This window comes from Sinocyclocheilus rhinocerous, unplaced genomic scaffold (assembly GCF_001515625.1).
Source record: "Sinocyclocheilus rhinocerous isolate Xijiao unplaced genomic scaffold, SAMN03320098_v1.1 scaffold344, whole genome shotgun sequence".
Taxonomy (NCBI): Eukaryota; Metazoa; Chordata; class Actinopteri; order Cypriniformes; family Cyprinidae; genus Sinocyclocheilus; species Sinocyclocheilus rhinocerous.
The window spans coordinates 194,389-199,080 of NW_015627959.1; the positions used below are offsets into that span (position 1 = coordinate 194,389).

The 4,692-nt window shown below is 37.9% G+C and overlaps 1 long non-coding RNA gene across 1 annotated transcript in view; it reads left to right on the plus strand.

The window, feature by feature from the left end:
• The first annotated feature begins 3,862 nt into the window (after positions 1-3,862).
• The window catches only part of LOC107737088 (uncharacterized), an 18,282-nt gene continuing 17,452 nt past the window's right edge, over positions 3,863-4,692 (plus strand). Inside the window, exon 1 of the long non-coding RNA XR_001639762.1 lies at positions 3,863-3,932. This is a non-coding gene — a long non-coding RNA (uncharacterized LOC107737088). The remainder of the gene's footprint in view (positions 3,933-4,692) is intronic.

The following is a 4,692-nucleotide window of genomic DNA, read 5'->3' on the forward strand; positions in this document are numbered from 1 at the left end:
TGTACATAAGTGGTAATATATTATTACTTACCTACAAGGCCCTTAATGGGTTAGCTCCTGCGTACCTAACTAGTCTTCTACCACGCTACAATCCATCACGCTCCCTAAGGTCACAAAACTCTGGACTTTTGGTAGTACCTAGCAAAGTCCACTAAAGGAGGTAGAGCTTTTTCACATTTGGCTCCCAAACTCTGGAATAGCTTTCCTGATAACATTCGGGCTTCAGACACACTCTCTCTGTTTAAATCTAGATTAAAGACACATCTCTTTGGCCAAGCATTCAAATTATGCATCTCATAATCTTTTACTGCAGTTATATCTGATCAAATGCACATTATTAGTATACCCCTTAGCTTGGGTTGAACAAATCATTTTTGCTTGGTTGGAACTGCAACTATGAATTACCTACTACCTGGATCATTAAGTGGGACTAAAATGTATTTGAAGGTTCCTCTGATGTTCCTCTCCTGCTGTCTATGATACTGAAGGATACTCTCTTGGCCTGTTCAATATCATCAAACATTAATAATTGACACCTGTGGTGTCAATCACAAAAGCCATAACTGAGGTCTGACTGAGGCCCATCAGTCTGAAAGAAAGAAACAAAACTGGCTAAACCTGGACAACAGTATCAATTTCTGATTCTAGGGGGTGCTTTTGAACTTTGTGTCTCCACATCAGCAGAATCTTTTTTGTGTGTGTGTCAAATTTGGCAACTTTAGGCATTTTTTCCAGATTTTTCCAAACTGCAACCAAATAAATTTGCAATACTACATTCTATATAATTCATTGTTAGTCTTAGTGATCAGGAATTTGTGAAATCACACTAGACCAAGTAATTTTAATTTAATTGGGCAAAAGCTTAACCATTTATTTCATTACAGAAGAGTTCAAAACTATGTGTGGTGTAAAAGGAAGATTTCATACCGAAGAAAGGCTTGGTCGTCTGTTGCCAGTCAGATGTCAGCACTTCCATAGTAGCATTGATGGCCATCTCAGCAGCACGGAAGTGAAGGAAGCCGTGATCTGAACTGATGTCATCCTTATTAATGCCTCCAGTAGGTTCTCTTGAACTGGTCCTCTCAAGAGAGCCACCATGGCTACACTTGCCTGAAAATTATAGATTTGTGGTGCCTATTCCAGCCATCCTGTGGTCTGTGATGAAGTACAGAGGAGATCAACACTACACAATGGCAGGGGCGCAACTGCACATTTGCTGAAGGGTAAGATCAGTGTTGGTGCCCCCCTGTAAAACTTTCTGTAAGTCAATGACCAAAAGACCATTAACTAGCTTGGGCATGGAAGGATACAAACTCATCAGGGGTGAAAAAAGTGACAAAGGTTCGAACACCCTCCCCCATTTTCAATACCATAGGAAAAAAAAGACAAAGATAAAAGAAAGGTGTGTTGTATAACATCCCTTTAACTCCTGATGGCTGACCCCAGACAGTAGAATGCATTTTTAAAAAGTAATTTTCTTCAAACACATGTACAATTGCTTACTTTTTAAATAGGTAATTTCATCTGCATTTTTTTTTTCCAGTTTTACTTATAGAGATAAGTCATGGAAAAATTGCCATGCTTAAGTGGAAAATGTCTGCCACCTGGTAGAAATGCAAATACTATTGAAATGAATGTCATGATATTCCCACTATAACCACTAGATGGCAGCAGAGAATCATTCATTGTCTCATTTACCATTTCCAGTTTCCACTCCGTAATATAGCTCTTTTCACGTTTTGATTTTGGATTTATATTTAGACATTAGAAATCACTATTATAACATTTAAAAATTACTTCATGTCAAAGTTCATCATTGTTTTATACGAAGTATGAAGTAGCAAGAGTTTTCAAGAAACTCATCGGATCTACTTAAATCACACAAATGGCCTATTTTGAATTCAAAACGGCAATTTTTGTATCCTTGTTAATAATCTTCTCTGTTCCTCTCAAATGTAAATCAAATGCCAATTCACAAACATATCGTGACTTTTTTTTTTTAGCAATAGAGATACTCAGAAATGAACTGATATTAACGTTAATCACTTTGCCCTCTTAGGCAACAACGTTAAATGTTGAATGACTTTATAGAGTAAGCTTACCAATTTCTGTTAGTTCACTTGGATATTGCTGTCCTTATTTTAATGCATTGCTCTTTTTCCCCTTTGTCTTTTCTGTTCTGCGCCCCAGAGCGTTTCCCTCCTCTATTCATCTGACTCTATTTGTACCAGTAAAATAGTTTTAAAAAAATAGGAGTACAGTTCAGCAAATAGAATAAAGTTGTTGAAGAAGTTAAAAAGTGAAACTTGGAATTGCATAGTTGTATACAAATAAAGTGGAACTAGCAGAATATAATACTTGAATAATATAAAATTGGATAGAGTCCACTAAAAGAATAGAAGCCTAATGTGTCAAAGGTTGAGCGGTTGAGATGTAGGCCTACTCAGTTTATTATACATTTTGAACTAATTAAAAATGCTAAAAAACGTTAAATAAAAATGTTTCATTACATTCTTTTTTAACAACTAAGCATTTTATTTTTTATAACGTTTTATTAAAGTTTTTCCTATAGGAAAATTTTCACATAATGATTTCGGCAAAATGGCGCCCCCCTCTGTGCGGCGCCCCTATGCACTGCATATACTCCATACCCCGTTTTTGCGCCACTGCACATCAGGTTTTGTTGAGGAGAAAATGCTGAAATATCCTGAGGTTAGTTTCTCATGCAGCAGTATTTCTGGGAGAATGTTATCGGTCGCCATGATTTTGCCAAGTAATACATGTTCCTGAATCAACATCTTTTGTTGATCCTGGATCAACAATACTGTCTTACGATCTTGTATTGCCTTATTGTATATGTGTTTTTGCAATAATAAAAAAAAAGAACCGATCACCTGTGATCACCGCGAGATGCATGCCGGTTAGAAAAGTGTCCGAAGGCTTGTTTGAGATGAGCAAAATCTGCGCAGAACCGATCACCGGTGTATGGAATTAAATAGCAAGCACTTTGAGTGTCTTGTTCATCATATCATATTTATTTTCATATAAACGCAACAGAACTTAAATTATAGGCTTGTTTGAGATGCGCCTCGCCTCGCCTGAAATGTAGGCGAGAGTAGGCGGCTGACGGACAGTTCTGACCTCTCGAAGTGGAACAGATACCAACGAGATCAAAGGCAGATATCGCGTTATTCACACTCGTGCTGTGTTGCTAATAAACATGATATAATTTCAGTTCTGTTGCTTTTATGAAAATAAATATGATGAACAAGACACTCAAAGTGCTTGCTATTTAATTCCATACGAAAGGCGTATTTATCATCCATTTTTACTTTAACACAAAGATGTATTTTAGATTTTTATAGAAATATGACAACAATCACATATCTCACACAGAGATCGCACAGATGTTGAAATGGCCGCTGAACTCTGCCCTTTTGATTGACACCTTATTTGAACCAATAGCTGCATCTTTGAGGTGACCACAAGCAGCGATAACCAACTAGCACCCAGAATGACGGATGAGGCCGCCTCTCTTTGATCGACAGTAGATCGATCCAATTGCATCAGAGTGTGTAAATGACTGTCGTTTCTGATAGCCAATGACCTTCTGAACAGAATAATATGTGACTTGAGTGGGCGGCTTGGATGTATCGGGGGAGAAGTCCGTGCGCAAAGGATTACAGAGACTGCTGCGTCTGTGCGTAATCTGAGCGCTCCATGAGAGACACGGGGAAGAGCTGGTTAGAGGTCAAAAACTATCAAAGAGAACGCGAAAAACAACCCCTTTGTTCTAATTAGTTGTTAAGCAATGTATAACAATAAAATTGTCCGGAAAATAAAAGTGTTTTTTGACAGAGCGAGCGATATTTCAGCCATTGAAGCAGATGAGCGGATATGGCTTTGCATGGAGGAGACGCCGCTCTCAACAAGTACGTGCTTTATTATATTATATAATTATATTTATATATATTTTACATATAATTATGTATATTATACATTTTACTGTATATATTGAGGTATGTGTTTGTGGTGTTGCTAAATTCTGTCGTGTGTGTGTGTGTGTGTGTGTGTTCCCATCGATGGTGATGGGGGAGTGCTCACTGGTCCGTCTCCTGAAATCCACCACAAGCTCCTTGTTCTTCTTGATGTTCAGAGAGAGATTGTTGTTGTAGCACCTGGTAGTCAGTTAGTGCACACCTCTTCTCTGTGTGTGTGTGTGTGTTTTATGTGTTGGTGTTTGAGGTGTTCTTGCTAACTTCTGTCGTGTGTGTGTGCGTGTTATATGTGTTTGTGATTTGAGGTGTTCCTACTAACTAATGTTGTGTGTGTTGCTTTTTTTTAATATCACAGACAATCAATTGACATTGAATCGAGTGAAGTCTGGGAGCCAGTCAGCAAAAAGCCATATATTGAGGGACATGATGACAGCACCTCTGAAAAAAAACCAATAAGACTTACAGTGATTCTGACTGTTGAGGAACACACCTCAGAGTGTCACCTTTCAAAAGAGACCAAAGCCATGTATGTACTCCAAATGGTTCAAGAACAGCATGCAATTTACTTTGGGTAGGCCTATGCCTTTTTTAGGCGTTTTAGGCAAATTTGCCAGGAATGCTAAAGGGCTAAAACACGTTCATAATTTAGAAAATGTAGTTAATACTTGCATCATTAATGATTTATTTTATCCAC